Source organism: Petaurus breviceps, unplaced genomic scaffold (assembly GCF_028583685.1).
Source record: "Petaurus breviceps papuanus isolate PSGF00001 unplaced genomic scaffold, PetGlider_PUasm1.0 179, whole genome shotgun sequence".
In the NCBI taxonomy this organism is placed as follows: Eukaryota; Metazoa; Chordata; class Mammalia; order Diprotodontia; family Petauridae; genus Petaurus; species Petaurus breviceps.
This window is the reverse complement of record NW_027185779.1, coordinates 5,675,060-5,694,345: the sequence shown is the minus strand read 5'-3', so window position 1 is coordinate 5,694,345 and position 19,286 is coordinate 5,675,060. Positions and strand designations below refer to the sequence as shown.

The following is a 19,286-nucleotide window of genomic DNA, read 5'->3' as shown; positions in this document are numbered from 1 at the left end:
CAAGGGTGGATTGATATTTTGATAGGCTCAAGGGTAGGAAGTCTAGTAACAGAGGAATGCCAAACAGAGGTTTGGGCCCACAATGTAAGGCTTATTGCCTCATGCAAATGTCTCATCAAATAAGATGATTTAATCAGAGTTCAAGGGGGGGGCTCCCAGAGGCCATACCTCATCAAAGTGACTTCCCAGTGTCATACAGCTAGTGGTAAATGAGCTTGCCCCTGAAGCTACCAAAGGAAATTCCCCCTACAACAACAATTTTTAAAATATTTTCTACTGTGATGGGAAGCTTCCCCTTTTCACAGGTCAGAGCTGGCAGCAAATGGAGCTGTTTCACACTGTTGGCAAAAAGCTGCTCTTGCCGTGAATCTTGCTTTAAGTTGAAGTGAAAGCTTTCAATCAATATTTAATTCAGTGTGGGGCAACTAGATGGTACAGCCAGTAGAGCACTGGCCCTAGAGTCAGGAGGACCTGAGTTCAAATTCAGCCTCATACACTTGACACACATTTACTAGCTGTGTGACCTTGGGCAAGTTACTTAATTGCCCTGCCTTTCCCCTGCACCCTCCAAAAAAGACCAAAAAAGAAGAAAAAAAGAACATTTAATTCAATGGAAACTTGCTTTGACTGACCAAACACCTCATGGCAAAATACCAGTGATTCTTAACCTGGGGTCCATGGATAGCTTTCAGGGGATGGAGGGGAAAACCTACATCTTTATTTTCACTTACCTCTGGATGTAATTTAACATTTTCCTCAATCGTAAAAATAAGCATGGTTCTGAAAATTGGTCTAAAAGGGTTTATCAGCCTTCACAAAGGTATCCATGACACCAAAAAGCTAAGGACCCTTAACATATATGGTTCTTTGAGGATTCCTGAATATATTATTGGTCATAATCTGCAGTCAGAGATCATATCTTTCTCAGGTAAGAAAATGAACCAGATGGTCTTTTCACCCCAAACTTCTCAAATAACTTGGCTGGGGTTTCTATACTAATCTAGAGAAGCCCTTAAACATGTCAGTGAGGATAGATATAAATATTTAACAATAGCAACTCCCACATATATATAACATTTTGTGTTCATCATGTACAAAACAATTCATCAGTGATTTCTTTGCTAATGACTACCAGACTTTTTTTTTTATCAAATACATAAATCCTTTGAAATACCACTAAGCTGGTTTGAGTATAATTTGATTCAAAGATTTCTCTCTTGATATAATCTAGGAAATGAGAACAGAAAAAATCTTAGAACTTAAAAAAATAAATAATTCATTAATTCTCTGACTGAATTTTAGCAAATCTAAGAGGATGGATTAAAAAGGAGGGGAAGTGTTTGTATCATGTATTATGAGATGTGTTCATGCCAACTTTACTTTTTAAATTTGTGGCAGAATAATTTTTACATTAGCAAAGGGATTTACATACATCATTTTGTTGGAAAACTCTGTCAAACTCAGAGAGAAAAGTGACTTGATCATAGACACCACTAGCAAGTATCTTGAACAGAATATGAGCAGTCTTTTAAGTCTAGCCACTGGTATACTGTATTATACTCTCTGCATTGAAATTTGTCTCCCATATATATAATTTGATCCAAAATTCTGTTTTTCTAACAATTAAATTCAAGCAGAAGTTGTATCTGAAATCAGAAGTTGTTTGCTCTCTGAACATAGTATGAGGGACAGTTGATTCTAGGCAATTTTGCCTTGCTCTGAACTATGATATTCTGAACTTTGCCAGAAAGCTTAAAGATTTTAAAAGAAATGCATATGTCAAATAGAAACCTCCTAGCTCTTTTTAAATGGAATTTTTCATTTTATTTTATAATTCATTAACTAACAAGCACTATTTTTTTCCTCCCAATTACCCTTCCCCATTAAAAAAAATTCTTATGACACATAATCATAGTCAAGCCAAACAAATTTTTACATTAGCCATGTCCAAAAATTTATGTGTCATTCCGCAACCTGAAGCCAACAATTTGATGGCAGGAGGGCCACTATCAGGCAGTAGTTAACATGCTTAGTAAAGGATCTCTGTAATTGTGATTCAGAATTCTTAAGTCTTTACTTCAGCTGAAGTATATTAAATTTTGTTCCAGCCTATTATTTTAACTCTGTGTTAAGCTTTGTTTTGATGTGGTTCTTGTAAAAAAAACATGTTGTTGAATCATGCTTTCTAGTCCATTCTTCTATCCTCTTGTGTTTTATGGTTGAGTTCATTCCATTTACATTTACAGTTATGATCACTAAAAGTATATTTATCTCCATCCTATTTTTTATAATTTTCCTTCTCTTCATTTTTCTTCCTCTCTTTATAAAGAAGAAGGTGACAAGAGAGAAAGAATGTGATCAGCAAGTCTTTAGGTTTGGTGCAATCTGCTTTAGCTCCCCAGCCCTTCTTTTCTATCCCTTACTCAGAGTCTTATTATAGTTTCTTTTCCTCTTTCTTTCTTTCTTAATCTCTATGTGAGATCTACCATACTTAGTTAAAGTTTGTTTTTGCTTAGAACTAATCCACTCCATAATCTACCCTACTTCATATTCTGCATCTCCCCTCTTACACTTCCCTCCTATCTCCCTGCAGAATAAAATGTATATCTATATTCAACTATATATGTGTGTGTATTCTCCCCTTTGTTAACTAGTTTAGAGAAAAGTTCCATTCAAGATTCTCCTCCTCCCTTCTATAGGTCCTTCTTAATGATTGTATGATCTTCTAATTGTACATAACTAATTATGTGAATTTTTTCCCAACCTTCCCCTACATATTTCCCCCTACTATATTCCCTTTCCACTCTCTTTCCATTCTTCTAAATATCATCAAAACAAAATAAAACACATTCTCAAGTCTTCTTACCAGATTACATCTATAATTTCTGACAATGACAAAATTTTGTACACACACACACACACACACATCGTTGCCATTCTAAAATGGGGAGGTTTTACAAAATGTCCCCATATTAAAATAGAAACAATTTATCCTTGCTTTATCTCTGTTAACAAATTGTCCATATTTCCTTTTTTGTGTTTCTCTTGACTACAGTATTTATATTTCAAAGTTTCTACACAGCTCTGATCTTTTAACAGCTCTATGCCCCTTGCCAGCAGAAAGCACTTTCAGAAGCTAAGACCTTCGCCCTTTACCCCAAAGGAATTTGAGTCCCATTTATTTGAGGTGGAAATGATAGGGTACAGGCTCTGGCAACCCCCTTGAACTCTGATTGAGCTTTCCCATTTGATGAGGCATTTGCCTGAGGCCATAGGCCTTTCACTGTGGCTCTGCCCAAATCTTTAGCCCTTTTTTGTCCAGAAACTTTCCACCCTTAATCACTCATTTACTGGAGTCTAACCTCATTAACTCCTTCTGAAGACCCTCCCCAAATTCCTCCTCTAGACCACCCCTAGATTCCTCCCACAACCTTTCTGTATATAAGACCTCATCTTGTTTCCATATGTGTGAGAGCACCATAGAATTTTCTAGCACAGACTTGCTCTGTGTCCAATAAAAGCCCACTTGTCTAATACAAGCCTTACAGATACTGAGGCTCCTTAAGAGTCTACCCAATATGGCAAACTTTTAACAAACTTTGCTTTTCCTTGGCTGAGAAAAGACTTGAGTTGAATTCATTCAGCAGGACCCAGCATGTTGGTATTTTGAGGTCTCACGCACTCCTAACCCTATACCTCTTCATTTTATGATGACCCTCTACACTTGGAAGTCTTCTGTTTCCCTAAAACAAATATTTTTTCACCTGTAGGATTATACTTAGTTTTTCTGGATAAGTTATTCTTCGTTGTAAGCCTTTATCTTTTGTCGCTGAAATCTATTTCAAGTTCTCCACTCTTTTAAAGTGATAGTTGTCAAATCATGGGTGATCCCGACTGTGGCTCCTTGGTAATTTAATTGCTTCCTTCTAGCCACTTGCAGTATTTTTTTTCTTCTTTGACTAGAAGTTCTGGATTTTTGTCTTCCAACAGTTTCCACTTTGGGGTTTCTTTCAGGAGAAAACTGGCAGATTTTTTTTTCTATTTCCATTTTCCCCCCTGGTTCTAAGAGATCTCTACAGTTTCCTTTTATGATTTCTTGAAATACCATATCTAGGTTATTTATTTTAGTCAGGAATTTCAAGTCATGATTTTTAAATTATATCTCTTCAATCTGTTTTCTAGATCAGTTGTTTTTCCCAAGAGATATATTTTTTTCAGTTTTTTGACTATTTTTAAATATTTCATGTTGTTTCATGGAGTTATTTTCTTCCATTTGGTCTATTCTAATTTTTAAAGAGTTTGTTGCTTGAAGGAAGGTCTTGTGTCTCTTGTTCTATTTGGTTAATTCTCTTTCCAATTCTTTCTTGCTTGGTTCTAATTTCCTTTCTCTTTTTTTTATCTTATGTTCTCATTTTTTTTTAAATAACTTGAAGACACTATAAAGTCATGCATACCTTTTGACCTAGCAATACCACTACTAGGTCTGTATTCCAAAAGAGATTTTTTTTAAAAAAGGAAAGGACTTGTATGTATAAAAATGTTTATAAAGGCACTTTTCTGGTGGCAAAGAATTGGAAACTTAGGGGATACCCATCAACTGGGGAATTGCTGAAGAAATTGTTGTGTGATTATGATGGAATACTATCGTGCTATAAGAAATGATGAGCAGGATGCACTCAGAAAAAAAGACTTTCATTGGCTGATGCAAAGTGAAATACACTGTGTACAAAGTAACAGCAATACTATAGGATGACCAGGTATGAATGACTTGGCTATTCTCAGCAATACAAAGATCCAAGACAACTCTGAAGGACTTATGATGAAAAATGTTATCCATCCCCAGAGAAAGAACTGATGGTGTCTAAATACAGATTGAAGCATACTTTTTTTAGCTTTCTTTATTTTTCTTGAAGTTTGGTTTGGTTTTTGGTTTGTTTGTTTGTTTGTTTGGGTTTTTTGGTCTGTTTTCTTTCCCAACATGAGTGTTATGGAAATGTTTTGAATGACTAAGCATGTATGACCTATATAGAATTGCTTGCCTTCTCAATGAGGGGAACTGGGGGGAATGAAGGGAGAAAATTTGGAACTCTGAATTTTTTAAAAGAATTTTAAATATTATTTTTACGTGTAACTAGGGAAAAATAAAATATTAAACAAAAAAAATTCTCTGCTGAGTGCCTTTCTTTCACTACCCCCACCCTTCAGCCTCTTATATTTTTCTTCTTCCTTTTCTACTATGAAAAAATCTCAGGAAATGATCTGTTCCTGATCACTTATACCTTGTTCTATTTATTCAATAAGTGACATCTCTTAAGGGTTCTTCTGCTGGAAGCTAATAGTGCTGCTGTTCAGACATTAAAGCAAAACAACAGTATAAAATGAGAATAATCTAAGTGTGCAACACAATGGCATATGCTGGAGTCATGGTCAATAACCAATATTTTCCAGCCCTAACTTGTATCTTAGAGATAAAACTATGTCCTAGCCTTTCTTACACTACAATGTTATGGTGAGGCTCAAATGAGGCAGTGTACACATTAAGAAAAAAGAATGGATGTCATATGAAAGAAGAGAAGGTTAGCACTCCCCTTGATAAGGATGGAAGAGGTCCTAGTGGCCTTTACAATGCATATATAGTTAAGGCATTGCCACCTACTTTGTGGCATCTAACCATGTTTAAAAAAAAAGTGGGCTCAAATTTAATTGAAGCTATTAACATTATTCCCATCACCAATTTTACTTCTAGATGTGGCAGCCAATGGATGAGTCACTCACCCTTGCTCATAGGTTATGATGTCTCAGCTGCCATCTTGATCCACTCCCGAGCTGTCACAAGCAAGTTTTTCTTCAAGGCTAAGTCCTTCCCAGGCTGTGCTGTTGGTCCTCTAAGAGAGCTTCTAGCCCTTTGAGATTTCACAAGATTTTACATTAATGGAAAAAAGATACAAACAGAAGGTGGCCTCATCCCAGACATTGCTTTATCTTGGAATCCATGCCTTCATGGGCCTTCCTAGTATGGGAAGCGTATCCTTCCCACTCCCTCCTAAAAAAAAAAAAAAACAGCACTCTGGAGCTCAGAAAGTCATGGACAGCAGGAAGGAAAGAGAACTCGGTTTTTCTAATTAGTGTGTTTTGTATGGACATTAGTTCTGTCTCAGTCATCAGTTAGAAGACTTTTCTTCACTCAGCAGAGAGAAAACAGTCACAGAATAGCTGAACATGCTCTGAACTGGCGGACTCTGCCGCTCCATTTAGATGTCATTATGAACTTCCAGAAGTCAGTTCACCAAACACCCAACATGGGTTGGCAGCAGACAGAATCTGAACATCCTCCCAGGAATGGATCTTCATTGGTCAGTTCCCTATTACATATGTGTATTCATTACATATGTTCTATCCACCATCTACTATAGAAATATAACCTATCAGTCCTATTGTTGTCATTCTTCCTTCTGACTGTTACATTCAGAGCCTACCTACCAGCTGTCTCTGTGCCTGACTGTTCTCCTTTTGTGCAAATACTCAGTTCCCATGTGGTGGCTTGTTGGATCAACATTGCATCAGCAATGTGTTTCTCCACCATCTCTCTCTTTGCTGGGTTTTAATCATAACTCAGCCATCCAAATGAACAAGTCATCCAATGTGCTCCCTCTCACCAAAAAAACGGCCTACGAATTATCTGAATTTATTACAAAGCATCCAAGTAAACTGAAGAGTTCATATACAGCAAGCAGACCAAGAGGAAAACCTCTTCTCTAGCAAATTGATCAGAATTGTATCAATTGGAAGGCAGATGCTAATGATTATTGAATAAGGATCACGAGCCAGGTCATGTTATCTCCATTTCATTTCAGAGAAAACAGTAACAAGGCATTTCTTCTGTGTCAGCCTTCATCCTTAAATTCACCTCAAATTATTTATTTCATCTTCTAGACAAGGGGAAAATGAAGGAAATGATGATAGGTTTGGCAGATTAACTCAGGAAAATAAGTGATGAGGGGCAGCTAGGTGGTACAGTGAATAGAGGACTGGCCCTGGAGTCAGGAGGACCTGAGTTCAAATCTGGCCTCAGACACTTGACACACTTTCTAGCTGTGTGACCTTGGGCAAGTTATTTAACCCCAATTGCCTTGCCTTCCCACCCTCCAAAAAAAATTTTTTTAAAGAATCAAGTGATGAACCATTGAATTCATTATTACTATTGAGCTACTAGGAAAAGAAAGGGCATATTGAAGGAAAATATTCTATTTGTTTTTGTCTTCTCTGCCCTTGCTACTAACAATTTTCCAGTACACACACATACACACACACACACACACACACATTTACTTCACTATATATTTACTCTTATCTGTGAAATGTGCTAAAAGATAAGATATCCAACAAGAATAAAAATCACATGGTTGGTGATTAAAAGTAAGTTGTCTTTAGAATGCATTTGGTTGAAGTTTTACTGGTCAAGTTACCTCCCTAATTTATTGAAATAAAATTATATAAACCATGAGAGGAATGAGAAGTTTTTATTTTTTTCTTTATTTCCTTAAAACTCAGCATAGTGCCTGGTACATATTAAGAGCTTAATAAATGCATGCTGATTGATTGGAAGAAAGGACAAACACTTTAAGGCCTCTTTTCAAGCTTCATGCTTCTTGATCTCTCTCTCTGCAGGATTGAGAAGTCATTAGATTTCACAATTGAATACTCATCAGGAACTTTAGAGAGAGCCATTTCAATTGAACAATGAGGGCAGAAGCCAGGTTGTAGAGGATTTAGAAGAGAATTAGGGGAAAAGAAATGAAAGCATTGGATGTAGGTGGCTTATTCAAGGAGTTTATCCCAGAAGAGAGGAGATATAGAAAAATAGCTAATAAGGATGGTAGGTTCTATTGAGGATTTGGTTTTGGTTTTGCTTTAAATAGAGGAGATAAGAGAATGTTTTTGTCAGTAATAAAGGAACAAATATATAAAAAAGAGATTAAAGATTAGAAAGGAGAGAAAGTATTCCTTTAGTGAAAGGAGATGATTTTCAGGTGGTCCCTTCAGGCAAAGGTCCAGTAAGGGCTAAAGCCCTAACATGGGGCCAAGATATCAGGAGCTTGACAAACCCTCCTCCCCGACACTTTTTTTTTTTTTTTTTTTTTTTTTTTTGAGAGGGGAAAGCAAGGAAATTGGGGTCAAGTGAGCTTGCTTAAGGTCACACAGCTATTTAAGTGTCAATTGTCTAAATTCTGATTTGAACTCAGGTCCTCCTGACTTCAGGGCTGGTGCCAATATTTTTCCAAGAGAAGTTGATGGTGCAGGTGTGATAGGAAAGATGTTCCTTATTCAGCAACCCAAACTGTGTTCACCTTTCAGGAGGACTCCAAACCACAGAGGGTACTACTCCATGTCTGAGAGGGATTATGTAGGACTCCATGAGATAGTTTGGCATTCAACACATTGTAGGAATAATGCCACAATGTTAGCCTTGGATTCACTTATTCCTGAAGGGGACTATCATATTTTATTTATTTTCTATATCTGTTAATGAATTTCCATTAGTTGTTTGAGTACCTTAGATATTTTCTCTGTTTGCCTTTTAACTTCTGTTAGAACTTTAGGTACCTTAAGTATTTTCTCTGTCTGTTTATGGGGTCTGGCATTCTTTGAATCTTCTGAATTTTCTATGGGATAAAATAAAGGCTATTTTCTATTTATAGGCATTCATTAATTTGAGTATGGATCAGTTCTCTGCTTCTTGTGCTAATTTTGGCCTAACAATTAACACCAAAAAAACACAGGTGCTCCATCAGCCTCCATCTCACCATCCATACATGGAACCATTTGTTACAATAAACAGAGAAGTTTTGAATGCTGTGGATAAGTTCACTTACATTGGTAGTGTATTTTCCAGGGATATACACATTGATAATGAGGTTGACACATGCATTGCCAAAGCTAGCCCAGCGTTTGGGAGGCTCTGAAGAAAAGTATGGGAGAGAAGAGGTATTAGACTGACTACCAAACTGAAGGTCTACAGAGCCATTGGGCTAACCTCACTGTTGTATGCCTGTGAAACCTGGACAGTCTACCAGTGCCATGCAAGGAAACTAAATCGCTTCCATTTGAATTGTCTTAGGAAGATTCTGAAGATCACCTGGCAGGATAAGGTACCAGACACTGAGGTCCTTACTCGAACTAACCTAGTTAGTTTGAGCTAACATTCAAATTCTACTTCAGAGGGCACAACTCTGATGGGCTGGCCACATTGTTCAAATGCAAAATATATGTTTGCCAAAAAGACTATTTTATGGAGAACTCACACATGGGAAAACATTCACATGGTGGTTAGAAGAAGTGATACAAGGACACTCTCAAGGTCTCTCTGAAGGACTTTGGAATTGATTGTCTAACATGGGAGACACTGGCACTGGGCCACTCAGCATGGCGTCCCCACATCAGAGAAGCTGCAGAGCAGAATTGAAACAGCTCAAGGAAACACAGGATGCACAAATTTAGAGAATCCACTCCCAAATGATCACATGAACTATTTGTGCCCAACCCATGGTAGAGCCATTTCGAACTTCTGATCTGCCACAGTTGGATACATTGAAACTTTCTAGCACACTGATGTCATTTTGGTCGTCTTTGAGAATGAAGGACAACAACCAATGATGTGAGGTAGGGACCTTGTTACCCACATTTGGGGAACTCTAGATACAATATATATTTTTAGAGATTTTCCCAGAGTAAATTTTGGGTAGGGCAATAAGCTAAAGAGAATATGACTCTCTCAGGTTAGCCTGTAAAATCCAATCCTATCCATGCAAATTGAGAATCTTGACCATAGATTCCATGGGGTCCTAGAGTATACTTTAAAAATATCAATAGTTGGTTCTCAATTAAGTAGCAATAATATAAAGATTAAATGACTTCCCCAAAGTCACAAAGTTGAAAAATACTGAGCCAGGACTCGAACCTAGTTCTTCTGACTCCAAGAAGACCTTCATTTATCTCTCAAGACACTTCCTTGCCTGAAGATAACCTTTACTTATCTCCTTTGGGGATAAATGGATGAGATATGAACTTAATAAGAAGCTTCATATGAAATAATTATTTTGTTAGAAATGTAGTCTAAGAAATAATGTCTAAGCAAGTGCTAAGACGTTTCAGGAAAAAGAAGTAGATGGCACCAGACTACAACTAGATCCTACTTTCAGAATCAAAAATAACCCCTAAGCAAAGCGTAATGACTTCTGCAATGCCACCTCAGTAAAATAAATAAAATGTGACTATTTCCAAAAATGACAACTGTCTCATTCTTATAGGTACAAGACCCCCTTCTCATTCAACACTCTTGACAATACAATATCTGCTGCAGCAATGCTAGCAAAGCTGCAAACAAAGAACAAATTACAGTAATCCAATCTGGCCCTAACAAAAGCAGACAAGTCTGTTTCCAGATCCACAGGAGCCAAGCAGGATTTCTTCTTTTCTGTATTTCAAAGATAATAAAGAACTGTTTTAACAGCATTTTTTATATTTATAAAAGGAAAACTGCGAATCCAAAGAGATGGAGAGAGAAAGAGACCAAATTTCTCCCATATGGACAAGTGAAAATCAAAAATCCTGTCATAGAATTCTGTGAAAGGCAGGTTTGGGGTTCATTTTTACAACTAAAAATCAAACAAGTCTCTTCCCCCACCTCATCACCCCTCTCCAGTTCTGGCTTTCGTCTGCCAGAAGTCATCTGGATTTGACAATGCAACAGTATGGCTATAGAGAGTAGGGATGGGAATAACAGAAATGCTGCCTGGCATTATGAATGCAAAGATTCATAAAGTTGCCCATTACCTGCAAACAAAGTGCACCTTCCCAGGAATGAGTCCTCAGGGCCACTCACATGCAGCAAAGAAGCAAGAGATACCACCAAGATGGGCATCAGGCAGAGCAGGTGCAGCATCATGGTTGGGCACTATCAGTACCAAGGTGAACCTGGTCACTCTGATGAGCTTTAAATAAAGCAAACAACACTTCCTGGAAGACCCATGCCACTTTTAAAGTGAGAAATGCTCCTGAATTTTTATTATTCATCTAGACCCCAAGTGTGTACTATGCTGAGTAATGGGTAGCATATGCCAAAACAAAGAGCATAGCCTCTGCCCTGAAGAGTTTGAAATCTAAAGGTACATTTGGGTACAGTTAAACTCTAGCATCCAACAAAGCAGAAAAGAAATACTCCACAGACTGAGCAGAGTCTGAGAGCTTGGATGAACGTGCCAATGCTTCCAGGAGCAGCGGAAGGAGCTCCTGAGGGACAGAGAAACATAACACTGACTGCCATGGTTCTCACTGCCTACAAGGCCAGGTATGATAGATTCATTTCCCCCAGAGGTCTCTAGTACCATTTTAAGGGCACTTGGGGAGTGTCCAGGCTTTCTGCAAAGGGCCGCAGTCCCCCACCCCCAAAGGTGGGGAAGTAATTCCATTTAGCCACACTCAGATTAGCTTTTACACAGAAATTTGGTTGTAGTCCTTCATTGTCAAAGAGGACCAAAATGATATCACCATGTTGGGGTCAAGGTACAGTATGTCTGATTGGCTGATCAGACCAATATAAGCTCAGAATGCTCTACCATAGGTCAAGCACAATATGAACATTTGGTATGGAGATGTCTCTAAATTTGTGCATCTCATGATGCTTCTTTTGAACTACTGCAGTTCTGCTTCTTTCATAGAGCACAGCACCTTCTTTGATTCGGCACATCATGCTGGGTGGTCCTGTACCAGTGTCTTCCATGTCTCATAATCAACTCCATAGCTCTCAGAGAGATCTTGAGAATGTCTTTGTATTGCTTCTTCTGACCTCCATGAGGTGTGAGTTCACACACATATTTACTTCATAAAGTATAATCACAAATGTACAAACTTTCCCCCCAACATGTGGGAGGCATAATTCTGTACACAAACCTTCACACCATCTGTTTCTGGGGATGGGAAGGGGCTTAAGTTCATAGTTTAGCTTGGCTCCCATATAGTCACGATCCCAAATCCAAAACATTCCCTCAGGCTTGAGTCAAGATACCATTAATGGCTTCTCAGTGTTTCCATGTACCCTCTCTGCAATCCTGGCTCCAAGGTCATCATGGCTAGAACTCCTGGGTCCTCTGAGGATCACCTCCAGCACTTGAAATTGAGGAGACAAATATCACAGAGCAAAAACAAACACCACCAAGTCCAGTTCTCAGAGCCAAGGGAGAAGGGAAAAGAAAATGTTCCACTCTCACCATTTCAGTTCATGCCTTTACCCTCTGGACAAAGCAGAAAGAGTGACAAAAAAGAGTAAATGGCTCAGTCTGCCAGTATTAAAGGTGCAGGCAGCCAATTAAAGGAGGCTACACCCACCCATGTGGTAACAGATGCAGAGTCCTCCATGTTAGGCAGTCTGGAAATGCTCCAGAAGCCTCTCAGAGCACCTCCATGTTAAGAGGACCAGGCATACCCAGACAAACCCATATCATGGAAAAGAGGAAGAGAGGAAGGAAGGAAGGAAGAAAGGAAGGAAGGAAGGAAGGAAGGAAGGAAGGAAGGAAGGAAGGAAGGAAGGAAGGAAGAAAAGGGGAAAGCAAAGAAATAGGTTTTGAAAACTTCTGTGGAAAATAGCAAAACTTCCTTTGACTATGTTGGGGGCAGGGGTGGAGCGGGATTGCTGCTAAGTACTCTGAACAGGTGAGCCCAGAATGTCTTAGGTTGACATATGCATTCTTTGCCAGACCTAAGAAGAAGTCACCGTGTGATTTCAGAACATTGCATGGTGAGACTTCCTTAAATTTATAACACTGACAATACCCAAAGACAAATGTCCTTGGATAGAAAATAGACATTTGTTGATTGGAAAAGAAGAGGGTGTCTGAATTGAAACAATTAGAAGAGTAAGGACTTTAGGCACAACTACTTAGTCAAAATTGACGAGTTTTCCAAAGTGGAAAAGGAAGACATCTTACAGACCCTCAAATAATCTGGATGCCATTTCTATTCTGTGCCTGTTTTCTTTTAAGGCATTCTTCTCCTCATGGGCTTTTTGGACCTCTTTTGCCATTTGAATTAGTCTATTTTTTAAGGTGTTATTTTCTTCGGTATTTTTTGGGTCTCCTTTAGCAGGCTATTGACTCGCTTTTCATTATTTTCTTGCATCATTCTCATTTCTCTTCCCAATTTTTCCTCCACTTCTCTTACTTGGTTTTCAAAATCCTTCTTGAGCTCCTCCATGGCTTGTAACCAATCCATATTTTTCTTGGAAGCTTTTGATGCAGGAGTTTTGATTTTGTTGACTTCTTTTGGTTCCATGTTTTGATCCTTTTTGTCCCCAAAAGAAGGATTCTGTGGTCTAACTGTGCTTCCTCTGCTTCCTCATCTTGCCCGCCAATTACTTGACTTTTGAGCTCTTTGCCATAGTAGAACTCTGCTTCCAGAGTGGATAGAGCTATGTCCCAAATCACTGGGGCTTTCACAAATGTTGTCAGAGGTCTGAGGAGGGTGCGCTCTCTACAGCCACCACAGCACTGGAACACTGACCACACACCCCAGGACTACCACCCAAGACCTTGATCCAGATCCAAGCAGGTCAAAGCAAGATAGATTACCCTCTGAATGGTAGCTTGGTCCCTCTGTGATCTGCAGGCCAAGAGCTCCAGAGGAAGCAACATAGCAGCAGTAAGCCTCTGCTACCTCTCACCCTGGGGGCTGGCACCAGACTGAGCTCTTCTGTTACCCTGTTCCAACAGAGTTCCCCACTGATCTTTTACTTTCTCTTTGGCATTTATGGGTTGAGAAGTCTGGAAACCACTAGAGGTGCCTCCCCACCATTGAGAAGGCAAGAAAAAAAAACACATTGCAAATATGAAGTCATGCAAAACAAATTTCTTCATTAGCCATATTAAAAAAAAATCAACAAAATGAAAAATGAGAAAAATATTACATGCTTCAATCTGCACTCAGAGTTCATCAGTCCTCTACCTGAAGGTGGATAGAATTTCTCATGATGAATCATCTAGAATAGTCATTGGTCATGGTTACTAAGTCTTTCATAGTCACCTTTACAATATTGCTGCTACTGTGCAAATTTTTCTCCTCGTTCTGCTTACGTCACTTTTCATCAGTTCATACAAGTCTTTCCAGGTCTTTCTGAAACTATTCTCCATCATTTATTATAGCAAAATAGTATTCAATCACATTTACATACCATAACTTGTTCATTCATTTCCCAATTAATAAGCATCTCCCCTGGTTTCCAATTATTTGCCACCACAAAAAGAGGTACTATGAATATTTCTGTATATATGAATCTTTTTCGTTTTTCACTGGTCTCTTTGTGGAATAGATCTCAGGATGACTGGAGATGACCCAAGATGCAATGGGAGACCAACTTTGAGTGAGGTAACACCCATTCAGTGAATAGGCCTCTTTAAGAAATGAGGCAAGGGATGGCCCTTTTAATCAGAAAAAAAAATCAAGCTGGGAAGGGAAGACCCTCAGGTTTGCTGTTCCAAAGGGAAACAACTACCATTGATATTCATTCTAAGCCAGGAGGGCCCAAAATACAGTCATTAAGGGGAGCCTGAGCAGGGACATATTGTGGTCCAATCTATGAGATTCAGAGTGAACTGGGTTTAAGGTTTTGTGAAAGAGAGAAAAAGAAAGAAAGGAAGGAAGGAAGGAGGGAGGGAAGGAGAGGAGAGGAGGAAGAGGACGAGAAGGAGAGAGAGGGAGAGGATGAGCTTAGTTGCCCAACTAGCTGGGTCCCCATTCAGGCAGCTCGGTCTACTCACAGGTTGTATTTGTCCTTCATTTTCAAAGAGGACCATGGCATCAGGGAAATGATAACATGACTTACTTGACTCACTTATTAAAGAGATCTATTCACTGAATGGGCATTACCTCACTCTAAATGAGTACCTGAAAAGGCCTTAGCCTAAAAGGGCCAAGGTCTTCCACTGCATCCTGGGTCATCTCCAGTCATCCTGATGAATATCAGGTCACTGGATCCAGATGACTCTGGAGGAGAAAGTGAGGCTGGTATCCTTGCACAGCCCTCCCTCACTCAAATCAAAGTGAACTGCAAGACCTTGGAATAGGTCTGGTGGCAGTAATATTGCTGTTCAAACCCATTTCTTACCATTGTCCTTTCTCCCATCTCTCTTCCCCCCTACCCCACTGCCCAATGAAAAAGCAAGAAAAACAAAACCCCTATTACAAACTTGTATAGTGAAACAAAATGAATTCTTGCATTGACTTTACTCAAAAAATATGTCTCAATATTCAGACTGAATCTATCACTTCTCTGTCAGGAGGTAAGGTGGACAACATGTATCATTTTGAGTCCTCTGGAATTGTGATGGATCATTGTGTTGATCAATGTTGTCTTTACAATATAGCAGAGTCTTTTCTAAAATTATCAGTCGTATACTTTAATGACAACTGTAGAATCAACCTTAACTAAGTATTCAAGTTAAGAATTACTTCACTTTCCTACTATTCTAAATCCTCCCTCATTCACTCTTTCAATTCAATTTCAACAAACATTTACAAGTATCTTTTCTGTGTCTGGCACTGTGCTAGGCTCTGGGGATACAAAGACAAAAAAACAAAACACCCCTGCCTTCAAAGAGTTTACTTTTATTTTTTTTTTTAAGCAATTGGGGTTAAGTAACTTGCTCAAGGTTACACGGCCAGGTGTTTCTGGGTGGGTGCTAAGTGTCTGAGCCTGGATTCGATCCCCCAGGTCATCCCAACACTGGGGCCTGTGCTCTTACTCTCTGTGCTACCTGGCCGCCCCAAGAGTTTACTTTTATTACAGATACAGTATGTATATAGATAAGTAAATATAAATGTAACCTAGGGCCCCCAACGTCTGAGTCAAATGGCCAACTTTCCATTCATGTTCTTTTTACCTTTCCATATGGTAATTGTTAACCACCAACCATGAGACTACCAGTGCTTTGGACTGTATTCTCACACCACCCAACTCCTGAGAAGGTATAGTTCTCATCAACTTTCTCATCATGTGAGTGAGCACCTTAGCTCCCAAATAGTCTACCACTCTCTTAATTGCTGCTATCTTGTGAGCAGTAGGGTCTTTTGGGTTTCACATATGCACAGAAAAGGGAAAACAAAGGGAAAAGGCAGCCAGGAACTCTCTCCTCTTTCACTGGTTAACTTCCTATTGGGACACCTACATGACCTCCTCCATAGTCTGTCCCTCAGTTTATCCTACCACTCCTTCCCTACATGAGAAAACACTGAGATTGGGGCAGAAGGCATCTGGAAAAGGGGTATCCAAGGGCATCAGTGTTAGTGATTTTGTCTGAGATAATTTAGGATGATGAGGCAACAGATTAATAGGTCAGAGTCAAGTTGACAACATATGTCAACTTGCCCATGATAGACTAATTTGCAAACTTCCTCTATATATAACTCTACTTTCATTTTTTAATTACTGTATACTCCCATACTTTTCAATTTTCATAAATTTCTTAGCCTTTATTTTATCCAGATAAAATTAAGAATATATCATAATTTTATAACAAAACACAAATTGTTAACATGCACTGGGATTAGCTACATTGATATTGGGAACTGCAAGATGAAGAAACTCCGTGTACCAATGCAGACTGCAACTGATATTCTTAGAAGGGTTGCCTAGAACAGGTCAAGGCCACATATGGCTCCCTAGGTCCTCAAGTGAGGTCCTTTGACTGAATCCAATCTTCACAAAACAAATACCGTTGGGGATTTGGGGCCTTGAGGCCACAGGTTTCCTACCCCTGGCCTAGATAATTAAGAGGTTGTGTGACTTGTCCAGGGTCATATAACCCATATGTGTTCAAAGTGAAACTTGAACCCAGGTCTTCCTGGCTCTGAAGTCAGTAATCTATCTACTATATCATGTTTTTCCAAATATGCAACAAAACTAATATACAAGTATTTACTGATAAATATAATTTACAATTATCATATTTTATATACAAGTAATAACTAATATTGCCAATCAGTCAATTTGGATTTATTAAGTGTCAATAATGTAACAGGCACTGTGCTAAATACCAGGGATACAAAGAAAGACCAAAAAAGTCTCTGCTTTCAAAAAGTTCATAGTCCAATAGAAATTAATGTAATAGATGAGGGTTTTTTTTTTTTTACCATTTTCTTGAAATGCTGTCATTTATGTTCTAATTCATAATTCTTTTTAACCATTAATCAAGATCAATTTTTGGCTATTGAACAGTGACACAATTTGCATTACTTTGTTTAATTAAATAAGAGAATTCTTTGTTTACCCACAGAACAAACATAATAAAAATTTTAGGGTCAAACATTTGTTTCAATATACTATCACAAGACAAGTCTATTAATCATTCATATTTGGAGGAAATAACACCAAATATATCTTATTTGTATGTGGAAAAAGAGACAGCTAGGTATATCAGTAGAAAGAGCTCTGGGCCTGTAGGCAGTAATACCTGAGTTCAAAGCCAGCCTTAGATACTAGCTGTGTGACACTGGGCAAGTCACTTACCTCAGTTTGCCTTAATCCACTGGAGAAGGAAAGGCAAACCACTTTACTATCTTTGCAAAGAAAACCCCATGAACAAAGAGTTGGATACAACTGAACAACAAGATGTGAAAAATGAGTCCTTTATCCATTTATACTCAGAAATATCAAGGGTCTTGGCTTTCTTTTACTTCACTTCCAAGGCAGATTTTTTTAATTGAGAAAACATCAAAATAATTTGAAATTTATCATCCTTAACTCTAACTTTTTCATAAACACAGTCACTTCATCTTCCTGGATCAAAGTATGAATTTGAGGATCTTGCATTGATTTATTTAAAACACTCATATTTTTTTTAAAAAATATCTGCCAAAAATGCAAGTTTCAAGAGGACATCTTTATTATAAAATGAATTTTCTTTGTCGTCATTTTCACTATGAAAAATGGCGATTTCTTTTTTTTTTTTTACTATTGTTCAAATACCCTTTGAAGTACCTTGGCATAAGAAAGACAGTATGTTTCACAATAATATTGACATATCCAAATTATGGTCCCACACCAATTTTGCAAAAGGCTTCCTTTAATGGACTATCTTTTATAAGGTTTATTACTCTTCTAACAACTTGAAAAATTGTATGTCGATCCTTCCACATAGTTCCAAAGAGAGTGATTAATTGGTATCTAACAGATCTGAATTTCCAAATGGCTACAATTTTAACTAGTACTTATAAATCCAAGTTTCATTCTGATATCAACTGGAGTTCTGTCAACACAGAGGTCAATGTGAGTCTCTCCTATTAAATAATTTTCATTTTGAAGAACCCTACAATTATATTGAAATTTTTTCGGTGTGCCATTTTCATTATCAGTTTTACAAAGTAACAAATCCTTCTTATCAACAGTGTTCACTCTATATTCTACACACATAATTAAAATGCAACATCAACTAATCTGAAGTTTCATCTTCTTGAAACATAAAATGGGAAGATTTTAGTTGCTCAATTAATTGATGATAAAGGTCTACAGAAATATAGATAATTCTCTTTCTCCCATATGATCTGCCAGCATAGGTGTTTGAAGCTGCTTTGCATATGATTCACTAAACATCATTTCAACCATACCAAGAACTGCAGATAGTACTAATGTTTCTTATGTCAAATGAGTTCTTTTACACTAAGTAATTATATAAACAAGTTCATATGACATGAGCAATCCTTTTGATGTCGCAGATGTGGTTTTTGGAAGTTTGTTTTTACTTACTTAAAAGCATCTCATTTTTCTCTGGAAAAATTCTGTTGTCTTACCAACATAGTCAGTATGTATATTTTCAAGGTGTCATTTCAATATATTAGGCTTCTTGCTAGCTGTAGTTAAAGCATTCGTGCAAAACAAACACAGTGGTCTTAGCTATCAGTAACAATTTGTAAATCCCAGTGATTAATATAGTGGATCATATTTTCTTGATTTCTGCTTTAAGTTTGTGTTTCTGTATTTCTGCTACTTAAAATTCTCTTTTGTCTTTTTTTATGCTATCTTCAGCTGCTCCACTGAATTTTATCTTCAAAACAGCTATATAGCTATCTACATCATGAAGGGATATTAGTTCACTTTTTAAAAATTAGAGACAACAAATTTAAAGTGAATCACAGAAATTTATCTATAATTAATCTCAACTTATTTCAATATTTCAAAAGTTGTGGAAAATATATGTGTGTATCCATAAATACATAAATATTTGGAAACCAGCTTATTATAC

General features: G+C 37.9%; 1 long non-coding RNA gene and 1 other non-coding gene across 3 annotated transcripts in view; one reads left to right on the top strand and one right to left on the bottom strand.

The window, feature by feature from the left end:
* The window catches only part of LOC138160122 (uncharacterized), a 380,488-nt gene that overhangs the window by 149,616 nt on the left and 211,586 nt on the right, over positions 1-19,286 (bottom strand). For both annotated transcript variants that reach the window (XR_011168079.1, XR_011168078.1), the window contains one exon: positions 5,776-6,043. This is a non-coding gene — a long non-coding RNA (uncharacterized lncRNA). The remainder of the gene's footprint in view (positions 1-5,775; positions 6,044-19,286) is intronic.
* On the top strand, positions 5,555-5,680 carry LOC138160148 (U6atac minor spliceosomal RNA). The gene has a single exon (XR_011168092.1). It is a non-coding gene; the product is annotated as a U6atac minor spliceosomal RNA (small nuclear RNA).